The following is a 15,180-nucleotide window of genomic DNA, read 5'->3' on the forward strand; positions in this document are numbered from 1 at the left end:
AGGAGGCCCTTTAATTCTAATTAAAAGATCAGTAAATTCCACGTAGAAGACAACAGTGGAACTCAGTTGGTAGAAAATGTATTACCTGTAAGGAAGGCACTTAATGAAAGAGTCCTCTAGAAAAAAAAAATACTAATAAAATAGGTCAAGGACTGTGAACATTGAAAAGTTCTGTGTAATAAAGCATCCTGTTTCATTTGCCTGGCCAGCTTCTTTCTCTGGAGACACCTCTTCCCTAGTCTATGTGGACCTGAGGAGCTATCACAGGGTACTTCTTCCTCCTTCTCCCCAACCACCACAAGCATGGGCTTGAAACCCAGTCTGATCAATCAGAATTCCCACCCACCCCCCAAACCACTGCAGTGATTTCTTCAGAGATGATCATGTGACTTGGATCAGACCAGTTAGATTCTTTGCCAGGACTTTTCTGGTAGAACTTGTAAGAAATAATTCTTGCCTTTGGGGTCATAATACTGGGAGGGAGCAAGATTGTGATCTCCAGCACCCATCTTCCTTACCTGAGAAGGGAAAAGCTAGTCTATTCTGGGACAGAAAAGAATGAAATCAAGAGAGAAAAGAAGCAAAGCTAAAAAACTGCATCAGAGAAGTTCTGTTGACAGTTATTGGTTACCTAGATCCAACTGAGCTCAAATCCAGAGCTATCCCTGGACTTCTCAGTTAAATGGGCCAATAAATTCCCCTGTCTAAGCCAATTTGACTGTGGTCCCCCCACCACCCCCACCATAACTGAAAGATTACTGACTAATACAAGGGCCTTTTCTGCTACTTGCAAAGATAAACTTATGAGGACAAGAAAGATCCCACATGCAGGAATTTTCTGACTGAAATGTTCTACTGAAATAGCAGTAACCACCTTTTGAAGATGTTCCATGCAATTCGCCTAAATATCTTATTGTCATGCATTAACCTTCACTAACGGGTTCAGGAGTGAGCTTTGGTGCTGCCTAAAAATAGAGAAAAAATGAAAAGGGATTCTACAGGATCATCAGATGTCCTCTGGAAGGAAATTGCAAAGACAAGATGTTCCAGAATGTCTCCTCTACAATCTTCTGGTATCACCTTCTCTCTGCTTCCAATCCTGCCTTCCAAAATGCACTGATTAAAGAAGGAAAGGAGTTAGCACTGACACCCACACTATGCCAGACACTGCTGGTGTTTGGCACATGTTATCTGATTTTTCTGACAAACCTATAAGATAAGAATTATCCCCATTTTGCAAATGAGGACACCAAGACTCATATAGGATAAGCGACTTGCCCAAGGCTACATAGCTAGTACATGCCAGAGCTAAAAATTAAAATCTATATCTGTATGAATCCAAATCTCATGTTCTTTTCAGATCAGGAAGCTGGAATACCCACCACCACTACTATTTCTCGAAGGAGACAATAAACATGGTAAAGGGTGTAGAGGGAAAACTTCAGTTCAGTTAAACCATCATTTATCAAGTATGCAAGTTGCTGTGAGGAAAGACACATGTATAAGACATGTAATAATCTATGTCAAATGTGTAACATTCTATATAAGAACATAATTGGTCTGACCTGAATCACATGGTCATTCCTAAGCAAATTACTGCTGTGGGTTAGAATTCTAATTGACTAGAGCTTGCAGTATTGTAGGGGAAACAGACTGTTACACAAACTATAGCACTTCGAGTACGAATGAGTCATGTTACAGTGGAAAGTCACATGGGACCCTAAAGCGGGAGAAACAGATTCCAACTGGGTGTGGCAAAGGAATGCTTTATGGAGAAGGAATTAACCTAAGCTTCAGAGTGAGATTTCAACAGATAGAAAGTTTGAGATAGAGAGGCCTTCTCCTTTGAATAAAACATTACATAAAGTTGGCTAACTGTACTCTTACACTATTTGGATGGTACAGGGAACTAAAAGGGGTAAGACAATGCATTGATTAGAACGGGCTAGTTTATGCTATAGTAGAAAAGAACCCCAAAAATCTCAGCTCAAGACAATAACACATGTCTGACTTGACTACATGCTCACCACAGTGGGCTGTGAACTTTGCTTCATGTCTCTTTCACTTTAGGATGCAGGATGATGAAGCAGCCTCTATCAGGAACATTGCTGGCCACTATGACAGAAGGTGAGCGAACTCAGAACGTCGCCCACCATCAATAAATGCTCCAGTTTGGAAGTGACTCCTATCATGTCCACTGACAACTCATTGTTCAGTATTAATCCAAGGCCCCTTACAATCACAAGGGCCCAAGAAATGCAATACTAACAGGTTCACAGAAAGTAAAGAGCCAGAGATATTTTGTGAGCAGAAGTGATTTCTACTACACTTGATGTAGACACTTATCCATGACAGGTCCAAGGATATGAGAAAAGGACAGTCGCACAGAGCGCAAAACAAAGTCTAGACATTAGGCCAGCAAACATAAAAACATTAAGTACCAACTATGTGTTAAGCACTGGCAATACAAAAATGTAGCTCTGTCTTCAAGGAGCTCACAGTCTGATGGTAGTGAACAGTGCATGTTATGTATTGTATTGGTCCCTCAAATTCATATGTTGAAGTCCTAACCCTCAATATGGCTGTACTTGGAGATAGGGATTTAAGGAAGTAATTAAGATTAAATAAGTCATAAGTGTGAGGCCCTAATCCAATTGGGCTGATCTCCAAATGAGAAGGAGAGACACCAGAGTTCTCTCTCCCACCATGTGTGCACACAAAGGAAAGGCCGTGCAAGGACACAGCAAGAAGGCAGCCATCTTTCAAGTAAAAGAGAGGCCTCACTAGAGGCCCCTTGATCTTGCTGTGCCCTTGATCTTGGACTGCTAGCCTCCAGAACTGTGAGAAAACAGATTTCTGTTGTTTAAGCTACCCAGTCTGTGGTATTCTGTTGTGGCGGCCCAAACAGACTAACAAGGTGCATAAGCAGACAACTATACCGTGACATAGTGAGTGCGGTGATAGACATATATACACAAGCACACAAAGGGAGAGGGTCCATGCAGTGATTGGCATGATAAGAGTTTTTCAGTGTAACCACATCATCCTAATCTTCAGTCCTGATGCAGAACCCAGGGGCAGTACCCTGACTCTACTAAGAGGAAAAGATTTAGGGGCTTTAGGCAACATCAAGAATCAACCATGAGGCTGGGCAAGGTGACTATTGCCTATAATCCCAGCACTTTGGGAGTCTAAGGTGGGAGGATCACTTGGGGACAGGAGTTCAACACCAGCCTGGGCTACATAATGAGAATCCATCTCTTAAAAAAAAAAAAAGTAGCTGGGTGTGATGGCACACACCCGTAGTCCCAGCTACTCAGGAAGCTGAGGTGAGAGGATCACTTGTGTCCAGGACATTGAGGTTACAGTGAGTCGTGATCATGCCACTGCATTCCAGCCTGGATGACAAAGTGAGAGTCTGAAAAAGAAAGAAAAAAAATAGCCATGGTCTAGTGAACCTGGCTCTCCATGTGGCCCTAGGAGAAAATAGAAATATTTTTATTAAGATGCCCCACTGCCCTCAAACCCCTGTCAGAGCTGGTGCTTGTGACTGCCTTTGGGGGTCCTGAGGGCAGCTTGCTTGTTTGGGCTCTGCCCAGCTTTGCCCCTCTCGTAGGGGCTGAATGTGGAGGCCAGGCCACTATGCTTACTACAGACCAACCTATTGCCTGAGGCACTGAGAGCTTCTATTTAAAAAAGATCAAGCATAAAAACCCATTGCTACCACCACAACCGGCTCTTACCTGCAAGTACCACCTACTGGCGGGGATGTTGATCTGCACATCCCAGCACAAAATCTGCTGACACAAGTACACAATGCTTGAGAACATGACATGGTTCTCAAGATCTCTGCCACCCCAGCTATGAGCCTGCACACATACCCAATACAACACTACTACTACAACCATCATTTGAGAAAACCACCACACTAAGGATATCTGTAACCAAGGAATTCATAGAGAGTCTCTGCCACTGAAAGCACTCAGAAGCAAAGCCTAACAACCCTACTCAACATATATTATAGTTGCATTCTTAAGGGGAAAAAATAAGTTCCACCCAAATGAAAGTAAATTCAAAATTAAGAAGTGACAATTCCCCCAGATGAAAAGAAACCAGCACAACAATTTTGGAAGTATGAAAAAGCAGGGTGTTATTACTCCCCAAAAACAATCACATTAACTCTCCAGCAATGAATCCTAACCAAAATGAAATCTTTGAAATACCAGATAAAGAATTCAAAATATTGATGTTAAAGAAGCTCAATGCCATACAAGAGAAATCTGAAAGCCAATATCAGAAAATCGATTCAGGATATGAATCAGGAATTTACCAACAAGATAGATATGTTTAAGAAAAAAAACCTGGCGGGGCACGGTGGCTCATGCCTGTAATCGCAGCATTTTGGGAGGCGGAGGCAGGCGGATCACGAGGTCAGGAGATCGAGACCATCCTAACTAACATGGTGAAACCCTGTTTCTACTAAAAATACAAAAAATTAGCCTGGCATTGTGGCGGGCACCTGTAGTCCCAGCTATTCGGGAGGCTGAGGCAGAAGAATGGCGTGAACCCGGGTGGCGGAGCTGGCAGGGAGCTGAGACCGTGCCACTGCACTCCAGCCTGGGTGACAGAGTGAGACTCCGTCTCAAAAAAAATAGAAAAAGAAAAAACCTAACAGAATTTCTGGAAATGAAACGTACATTGAAATAATTACAAAATACAGTTGAAAGCTTCAACAATAGACTAGATCAAGCAGAATCTTCTGCTTTTAATTTTTAATCCAGTCAGACAATAATTTTAAGAATATTTTTAAATTAACAAATTATTCAAGAAGTATGAGACTACATAGAATGTCTGATTCTATGAACAGTAGGTATTCCCGAGGGAGAAGAAAACACAAGAAGTTTGGGAAATCTATTTGAAGAAACAATTGAGGAAAACTTTAATCTGCAACAGATCTAGACATGCAGATATAAAACTCAGGGGTCTTATAAAACAATTACACAAATGAGACTGCAAAGCAACTAGATAACAGCACCATGACAGAAACAAAACCTCACATATCAATATTAACCTTGAACATAAATGGATTAAATGCTCCGCTAAAAGATACAGATTGGGCCGGGCGCGGTGGTTCACGCCTGTAATCCCAGCACTTTGGGAGGCTGAGGTGGGCAGATCACCTGAGGTCGGGAGTTCAAGACCAGGCTGGCCAACATGGTGAAACCCCGTCTCTACTAAAAATACAAAAAAAAAAATTAGCCAGGCGTGGTGGCAGGCACCTGTAATCACAGCCACTTGGGAGGTTGAGGTAGGAGAATCACTTCAACATGGGAGGCAGAGGTTGCAGTGAGCCAAGATCACTGCTACTGTACTCCAGCCTGGGCTATAAGAGTGAAACTCCATCAAAAAAAAAAAAAAAAGACACAGATTGGCTGAATGGATTTTTATATAATCATATGCGGCTTATAAGAAATCCACTTAACTGGGAAAGACACTAATAGACTGAAGGTAAAGAGAAAGACATTCCAGGCAAACAGAAATCAAAAGCAAGTAGGAGTAGCTAAACATATCAAACAAAACAGATTTTAAATCAACAAGAGTAAAAAAAAATTAAAAGAAGGTTATTATATAATGATAAATGGGTAAATTCAACAAGATATAGCCATCCTAAATACATATCCATCCAACAGTGCAGCACCCAGATTCATAAAACAAATATAACAGACTTAAAAAAAAGAGGTAGATAGCAACACAATAATAGTTGGGGACTTCCATATCCCACTGACAGCAACAGACAAATAGTTAAGACACAAAATCAACAAAGAAACACTGAACATAGATTGAATTGTAGACCACATGGACCTAACAGATATTTGCAGAACGTTCTCACCAACAACCACAGAAAATACATTCTTATCAGTGCATGAAACATTCTCCAAGACAGACTATGTTAGGCTACAAACAAGTCTCAGAAAATTTTTAAAAGTTGAATTTTATCAAATATCTTCTTTTGAACAAAATTAGAAATCAATTCCAAGAGGAACTCTCGACATTATACAGAAACATGGATACTAAACAACCTACTATGATCTTTCGGTCAATGATAACATTAAGATGGAAATATACCTAATAAGATACTTATATTTGAAATTTTCTAGTCTTGAAAGCTGTCTTGGTCCACTTGTGCTGCTACAACAAAATACCTGAGTCTGGGTAATTTATAATGAAGACAAGGCCCAGGTAGGTTTGATGTCTGATGAGAACTCCATCTCCACTTCCAACATGACACCTTGTTTCTACGTCCCCTGCAGGAGATGAACACTGTGTCTTCACATGGTAGAAGAGATGGAAAGCTTGAAAAAAAGGGCAAACTCACTCCATCAAGCTCTTTTACAAAGTTACCTAATCCCATTCATGAGGGCAGAGGCTTTATGACTCAGTCATCTCCTAAAGGCCAATATTGTCACATTGGGGATTAAGTTTCAACATGAATTTTGGAGGAGATACAAATATTCAAACCATAGCAAAAGCATATTTTATAAAGGAAGAAAATTGTAAGGTAAATTGAGGTTCTACCACAAGAGGTTAGGAGAAGAAACAAGTAAAAAAATCAAAGAGTAGAATGTCAGAAATAACAAATTTAAAATTAATAGTAATAAATAAGAGAAGAAACTAATAAAATTGACAACAAATGGAACAAGATAAAGAGCAATAAAATAGACAGATCTCTGGCAAGGCTGATCAAAAGAAAAAAAAGAAAAAAGCACAAAAAATAATATTAAACTTTTTTAAGTGCCTAACTATAGATTCTCTAGGTGTTTAAAAATCAAAAGGAAATGGTACGGCAAACCTTATGCCAATCAAGTTAAAAATTGAGATTAAAATTAAAATTATAAATTGTCAAATTGCCTAAAATATAAATAGAACACTATATTAGAATCATAATCAATAAAACCATCAGGCCCTGACAGTTCTACAGTTAAGTTTTATCAAACCTTCAAGAAGTAGATAGCCCCTATATTATCAAAAAGTTCCCAAGAACAGAAAAAGAAGAAAGGTTTCCCAACTCATTTTATGAAGTTTGAATAACCCTGATATCAAAACTGAACAGGGATTGCAAGGAGGAAAAATTATAGATTAATCTCATTCATAAAAAAGGTTAAAAATACCAAATAATATATTAGCAAAATGAACAAAGAAAATTATTTTAAAACTTGGCATGACTAAGTAGAATTTCTTACAGTATGCAAGGATGTTCTAATAGTTCAAAATTGATTATTTCACAAAATGAGATATCTGAATGGCCAAAAAGTACATTTAAAAAATGCTTAACATCATTAGTCATCAGGTAAAACCATAATGAGATACCACTTTAAATTCACCGGAAAGGCTAAAATTAAAGACTAACAATACCAAGTGTTGGCAAGGATGTGGAGCAACTGGAATTCTCAAACATTTCTAATGAAAGTGAAAAATAGTAAACCACTTTGGAAGGCTCTTTGGCACTTTCTTATAAAATTAAACACCCATATTTCATTGGCTGGAATTATGTCCCATGTTACAATTATATAACTAATATTATTAGCATAGTAGGAAAATGTAAATTGAAACAATGAACCACCAAATCATCAAACTGTCAGTAGGACACATGGGGGTAAGGCTGTCTTATGAGGAAAGCACAGCACGTGCAAAATGTCTAACACTATGAGAATATATTTATATCTCCATTCGTATTTCTTTCTGAGGGGAGCAGTAACAATTTTCAATGCAAATGATGGGTCCTGGGAAACACTTCCCTAAAATATGGCACCTTGGCATTCTAAGTATTTTAAACTGAAAGAAAAATGAGAAAACCGCAGAAGCAGAAAGGACCCTCTGACTTCCTCTGTCACCTCTCTCTTAAAGACATTTATGTGACAGGTGTCTGGCCTTATACCTGTTACACAGAGAGGCCAAGAAGAATCTGAATAAACAGGACTTGCTAGTCCCTTGCCTCCCACCCTGGTTTATTGCCATTAGATCATATCCCCTTTTGTCCAATCATACTTCTACACTACGATCTACTCTTTAGCAAACAAATATAAAAAGACAGTTTTCTCATTTCTTTGGGTCTTCATTTCTGAAGACTCTCACATCATGTAAAACTCATGTTAAGTAAGTTTGTTATTCTTGTGTCTTGTTAACCTGTCTTTTGTTTCAGGGATACTAGACATGAACCTGGTGAAGGATGACAAAAAGCATTACTTTTTCTCCCCTACTCAAGTAAACGCCAAATCTGGACTTTTAAAAAATGTACTTTTCTCTGCATCCCTAGCATAAGAACACATGAAAGTCCAGTGGTTCAGCAAATGGAGGCTCCCCAATCCCAGACATTCCTAGGATTCTGGGGTGTTGTTACCTTTCCCTACATTAATAAATGAGTTCCAAGCCAGTCATCCATTTATATTGTGGTATTAAATAACTCCATTGGTTGTACCTGAATCAGATGAAACTAGCAACTGGAATTACATCCTGCCTTTCTCTTGCAAAGGTCTCCTTTCCTGGCCTAGTTCCAGAAACATCTGACTTTAGGAGGACCCTTTTGCATGTCTTGTGTGCCAACCTCGGGCATAACAGCATGTTGTAGCTGAGGCTGTGTTACCTTGGAAGTTCAAAGCACAGGAAAAAAAAAACTTGTAAAACAAAGTAGAAGGCATCAACGGGAAAGTAAAGTCATTATATAGCCCCAATATAAAACTTAAAAAAATCTTCCGTTATCTACTTTTTTATCATTAATATCTCTATTTGATAATTGAGAGTTTTCTAAACTTCATTGAAATTTGGAGACAATGGGTCATAACTTACTAGTTTAAAAAAAGAAATTGAGTAATCATGGAAATGAAAATGTTTTGCTCCAAGAAATGGAGATTTGGGACCATGTGTGATTTCTGGCATCACTTCCATATACAGTCATGCATCATCAGACACGGATACATTCTGAGAAACGGACTAAGGTACAGCCTATTGCTCCTAGGCCACAAAGCTGAACAGCATATTACTGAACTGAATGCTGTGGGCAATTGTAACACAATGATGAGTATTTGTGTATCTAAACATATCTACACATAGAAAAGGTACAGAAAAATATGGTACAAAAAATTTGGGTTTTTTTTTTTTTTTTTTTTTGAGACAGAGTTTTGTTCTTGTTGTCTAGGCTTGAGTGCAGTGGTCTGGTTTCAGCTCACTGCAACCTCCACCCTCCACCTCTGGGTAGATGGGATTACAGGTGCCCGCCACCATGCCTAGCTAATTTTTTTCTATTTTTAGTAGAGACAGGGTTTCACCATGTTGCCAGGCTGATCTCGAACTCCTGACCTCAGGTAATCTGCCCGCCTCAGCCTCCCAAAGCACTGGGATTATAGGCTGGGTACAAAGAATAGTTTTAACGTCACACCTGCATGGGGCATTTACCATGAATGAAGCTTGCAGGACTAGAAGTTGCTCTAGGTGAGTCAGTGAGTGAACGGTGAGTGAATGTGAGGCGTAAACATTACTGTACACTTTCATAGACTTCATTAACAATGTACACTTAGGCTACACTAAGTTTATCTTTAAAACATTTTTCTTCCTTTAATAATAAATTAACCTTAGCTTACTGTAACTTTTTTGCTTTATAAACTTGTTACTTTTTTAACCATTTTACTCTTTTGTAAAAACACTTAGCTTAAAACACAAACACATTGTACGGCTGTACAAAAAATATTTTCTTTCTTTATATCTTATTCTGTAAGCTTTTTTCTATTTTTAAATCTTTTATAACTTTTTTAACTTGTTTATTAAAACCTAAGACACAAACACACACATTAGCCTAGGCCCATACAGGGTCAGGATCGTCAATATCACTGTCTCCCACCTCCACATCTTGCCCAACTGGACGGTCTGCTGGGGCGATGACATACACGGAGCTGTCGTCTCCTATGATAACAACGCCTTCTTCTGGAATTCCTCCTGAAGAACCTGCCTGAGGCTGTTTTACAGTTAACTTTTTTAAATAAGTAAAAAGAATACACTCTAATGTTAAATAGTATAATAAATATATAAACCAGTAACATAGTCGTTTATTATCATTACCAAGTATTGTGTACTATACAGAATTATATGTGCTAGACGTTTATACAACTGGCAGCATAGTAGACTTGTTTACAACAGGAACACCACAAACACGAGTAATGCATTGTGCTACTACAATAGCTACAATGTCACAACGGTGACAATGTCACTAGGCAGCAGGAATTTTTCAGCTCTATTATAATCTTATGGGGCCACATGGTATATGCAGTCCATTGTTGACCAAAATGTCGTTGTGGGGCACGTGACTGTAGGGAGCTAAAAAAAAAATTAGAAGCCTAAATAAGCTCCTGCTGTGATGGAAGGAAGTAGAGCAGGATTGTTTCTGCCTGGCTGTGGAGAGGGAAGGACACCGGCCTCCACCCTGAGACAGCAGCGGGCTCCTTTACCTGTGGAGCCAAGTCCTGCATGGAGTTGGTTATATGAATGGAAAGAACAGCCTATAATGTGGATTAACACAGCAATTCACTCACCCAGCTAATTACCTATTGCCTGAAAGTGAAGGGTTATAGAGTTGGGAGCAAAACTGAGATTCACCCATCAGTGGAAGTCTCTCCCTCTCGTATTATAGAAGCAAACAGCAATATCAGGGAAAATACAAAAGGGATAGGTTTTGAAGGCCAAGTTGAAGATCAGAAAGAAAATGAGGTAAGCCAGCTATTGCAAGCAAGCTCATTGAGGTAATGAGTTTATAGGAGTATAAAAGCTGCTGGAGGATTTTCACTCCAAGCCCCTCCATGCAGAAAGCGTGGTCGGGGAGCTGAGCACATCTGGAGGCTCTGAGCCCTGAGAAAGGCCCAGTGACCATCTGGGCCTCAGCAGTCCATCACATCTTCAGAAACCACATGAACCACCACAGAAGCCTAAGCTGGATTTCTCAGCCTTTTTCTATTTATCACCTGCCTAAGGAGCGGTTTTAGGCATTTTTCCCTAACTGCTACCCCATTTGATTTTAAAACCACAGATATGCCATGTATCCATTTAGGTAATGTGTGAGTGTCTCCACTCGATCCATAAGAAGAGTTAGATTTTGCCTCCCAAGAACCAATTTTCACCCCCTCTGGAGTAAATTCATGACCTTTGAGGATGCACGGCCTAACCCCACTAACTCTGTTTTCCTCCATCTTACCTCAGATGGTATTTCCTATCAACACAATCAATAGATAAATTATATTTTATAGAACAACTGGAACAACCAGATTGGCTGGGAATAGATGTATTATGCTGATGTCTCTGAGTCCTAACAGCTGCAGTGCTTAATGGAGCTCACACACATCTAGTGTCAGGTAACAGAATTGCAGGAGTTCAAGTGAAACGGAGAAATCAGCCCTAAGGTGGTTTTAGTGATTTTTTTCTTCGTCACAAAAATCTCACACATACACATCTCTCTCCACCTTGAAGATCCCTTGTTTTATCTTTTTTTTTTTTTATTTTTTGTGACTGGGTCTTGCTGTGTCACCCAGGCCGAAGTGCAGTGGCATGATCATGGCTCACTGCAGCCTCAAATTCCCAGGCTCAAACTATCCTCCCACCTCAGCCTCCTGAATAGCTAGGACTACAGGTGTGCACCACCAAGCCTGGCTAATTTCTTATTTTTTACAGAGATGGAGTCTCCTATGTTGCCCAGGCTGGTCTCAAAACTCCTGGGTTCCTTCTGCCTTGGCCTCCCAAAGTGCTGTGATTATGGGCATGAGCCACCACGCCCAGCCAAGATCACTTTTAGAATCTGTATTCCACATACCCCTACCAGCCAAGAAGTGTTTGTCACAATTTCTAGCCCACAGTTAGAATGGTGGAATAAAAATGTTTTATTTCTATAGAATTTTCTAAATTCAAACCATAATGTAAAATTAAATGGGATATTTTGGGGGGTCATGTTGTGTCAAAATCCTGAAACAACATCTTAAAGGTGGAGACAGGATACCCATTTGAAAATCACTCTTGCAGAAAAATTGAGTTAACAAGTTTATGAACCAAACATCTCAAAGTTAGCTTGAAAACAACTGGTTAAACTGTACTGACCAGCCCAAAGCATCCAGTTGCTTGAGTCAGTTGAATCTTTTCAAATTAGCTCACATTATAATAATAGTTGTAATCAGGGTAATAGTAATTCCAGTAACCTATAAAATAAGTACTGTCATTGTCCCCACTTTACAGGTGCATAAAATGAGCCTTGTGGTAGTCATACCTTGTCCAAGCCAACAGGGCTGATAAAAGTGGTAGAGTTCCAATTCAAATCCAGCTCTGCCTAACCACAAAGCCCATGTTTTAACAGCAGCACAGTCCCTCTGCTTGTGTGAACAAAGCTTTGGTTGAAGATAGGAGTGTTACATGACAAGCAGAAATATTTCTGCTAAAATATAAGTGGTGTCACTCAACTTGGTGGGATTTTGAAAAATTTGGGCAACAGCTCCATCCTTCTAAAGCCAAGCAGGTTGGAAAAGTCACTGTGAAGATTTGTTTTCAAATTTGAGACCCACTCCAAGAGGGTGTGCTTGGAGTTCAGCAGACAATGAAAAATCATCCCTAGCTCTACCCACTAACAATTGGTGCATAGAATTCCTGCTCTCTATCAACCTCCCAGCTCCAGCCAGCTAAAAGGGCTCTCTGCTTTGCATGCGACTCCACAGAAGCAATTTATTTTCTCATTGGAAATGGTGATGCCGAGACAGCAGAGCCGTGTCACACATGGGGGAGCCACCACTATAGGGAACAGAAGCTCCTTCCAGCTTGGCTTAGCTGCCATCTTTTAGGCTGCTGTGATAGCAGCGAGAATGGTGCATACCCAATCCCTGTCTCAAGCAGGATTGAGAGTGTCTCAAATCCCTGCCTGCTTAGAGAGAATAATGGCAGGGGTTCGTGGGGGAGAAAGGGAGGGGAACCTTTCCCTTGAAACCTTGACTATTGGGCTCCTTAAAGATGGATTAGCATTTCAGAGATTTATTCAGTTCCTTGGGTAGAGAAGCTGACTCACAGATACTATAAGTTTGGGCGTGATAGCTTAGAGCTAAATCTGTGTCCTTAAGCAGAATCTCAAACCAATAATTTTGAGAAGGCATAATGGAATGCTGCGATAACCCCAAAACTCCATAAATAATGAAGTCACACCTCTCTTATCCGCTAGTCAAGCATCAAACACCCTCAGCCATCCAGAGCATCTGAAAACACACAAGTGTCCCTAGCAGCCATCCTGTACAGGCAGAAATTAAAAAGCCAGGGAGAACCTAAGAGGGAAGGTTACAGAAGGAGGGACATGATTGGTGGGGCTGCAATGGAAAGAACTCCTTCATAGGTAAGCAGTGGCTCTAAAAATCAAATGCCATTAAGAGCAAAAAGAAGGAATAGAAAAGAAAATGAGAAGAATACTTAAAATCCAAATCCTAGAGAAACATATTAATAGCAGCACAGTCCAATATGTAAGTCACGAATGAAAGCCACATGCATAATTTTAAACTTTCTAGTAACCACACTAAAAATTTTTTAAACAGGTAACCATTAATTTTAATAATTTATTTTGTTTAACCCAATATATCCAAGGTATTATTAGCATTTCAACATATGGTCAATATGATAACATTATTGAGATTTTTTAGTATTCTTGTTTTATGCTAAGTCTTCAAAATCCAATTCATATTTTATGCTTACAGCACAGCTCAGTTTGGGCTGGCCACATGTCCAGTGGCTACTGTATAGGTAGAAAATTCTCAGCCATATGCTCAAGGGAGTCACAAAGGTGATACAAGAACATCCATTACAGCATTGCTTGTTAGCAGTGAAAAATTGTAAACAATCTAAATGTCCATCAAAAGGTGAATAGATAATTTAATTTTACTAAATTAAATAACAGAATACAAAGCAGCAATTGAAATAAACAATTGGATCTAAATGTATCGCTGATAAATCCCTCAAAATCATAATGTCGAATGACAAAAGCAATCTGCAGAATTATATGAATACAGTTTACCATTTAGGTAAAGTTTTTTAAATACCTCAAAAAAGCTATACATTGCTTATTGAAACAAACCTATGTAATGTAGTAACGGTATATCAGACAGAAAAAATACGCACTAACTTTGAGAAAGTGATTAGTTCCGGGAAAGGAGAAAGGAAGGAGGGAGGAAGGAAGGGAGAGAAAAGGGTTTGGAGAAATTCACAGTCTTCAATTGGATATCTAATGTTTTATATATTTAAAAAATAATCTGACACAAGCATATAAAATGTTAATATTGTTACAAAATTGTTTTGTTACTAATACTGGCACTGAAATAATCACTAAATTGTTCTCAATTCTTTTCTGCATGTTTGATATACTTCATGAAAGAGAGGAAGGGAGGAAAAAGGAGAAGACACAATGGAGGGGAGAAAGAGAGAGAGAGAGAGATGAAATAGTTTGAACAACCTAGCACAGGATTCTAGACACGTTCTACCTGCCTCCTACAGACAGTGGTACCCATTTGACATTCACTAATGACACCGGTATTTGTTGCACCCCTTCCAAATGCAAACACTGCAGGGCATTCAGAGATGAGTAACACACACGTCCCTATAACTGTGAACGTAGTGAAAAAGAAAATGTTCTCTTGTGTTTCTTACATCAAGGCAGAAGAACATTTCCTTTCATTTAAAAGTATCCATTTTAAAAGGCTTATGCAAAACTTTTAGCATGTAAGGGGTTAATCTTCAGTCCTTTGGAACTCAAGCTAAGTAGATCCCCTATTTGGCAATAATGGATAACTGATGAGTTACATTTTCACACAGTCCACACAGCCAAGCCCTGGCTTTATCATCACACCCCACTGCACCTCTTCTTCTATAACTTTGAACTTGGCATAAACTCCTGGTTCACAATATCCCACCCTCTCATTCTCTTTCTCTCTCTCTCTCTCTCTCTCTGTCTCTCTCTCTACTTGATTCTGCCTTCTCTCCTCCCTTCTGAGTACGTTGGACTCGCAGCCTAGCTAGGATTCTGTGCATTTGGTATCCTCCACAAACCTGAAGAGTTTATTGTCCTTCATCTCTTTCTGGTCATTTATTACAGATGCACAAAACACTGATCCCACGAGGTCCCCACTT

The 15,180-nt window shown here is 39.5% G+C and overlaps 1 long non-coding RNA gene across 5 annotated transcripts in view; it reads right to left on the reverse strand.

The window, feature by feature from the left end:
• The window catches only part of LOC103882339, a 68,144-nt gene extending 59,390 nt beyond the window's left edge, over positions 1-8,754 (reverse strand). Inside the window, exon 1 of one of the 5 annotated variants that reach the window (XR_002520540.2) lies at positions 6,204-8,749. This is a non-coding gene — a long non-coding RNA (uncharacterized LOC103882339). Of the gene's footprint in view, positions 1-6,203 lie in introns of all 5 variants that reach the window. The other 4 variants (XR_002520539.2, XR_001900103.3, XR_001900102.3 and 1 more) reach the window with 4 other exon arrangements.
• Positions 8,755-15,180: the final 6,426 nt, after the last annotated feature.

This window comes from Papio anubis, chromosome 2 (genome assembly GCF_008728515.1).
Source record: "Papio anubis isolate 15944 chromosome 2, Panubis1.0, whole genome shotgun sequence".
Lineage (NCBI taxonomy): Eukaryota > Metazoa > Chordata > Mammalia > Primates > Cercopithecidae > Papio > Papio anubis.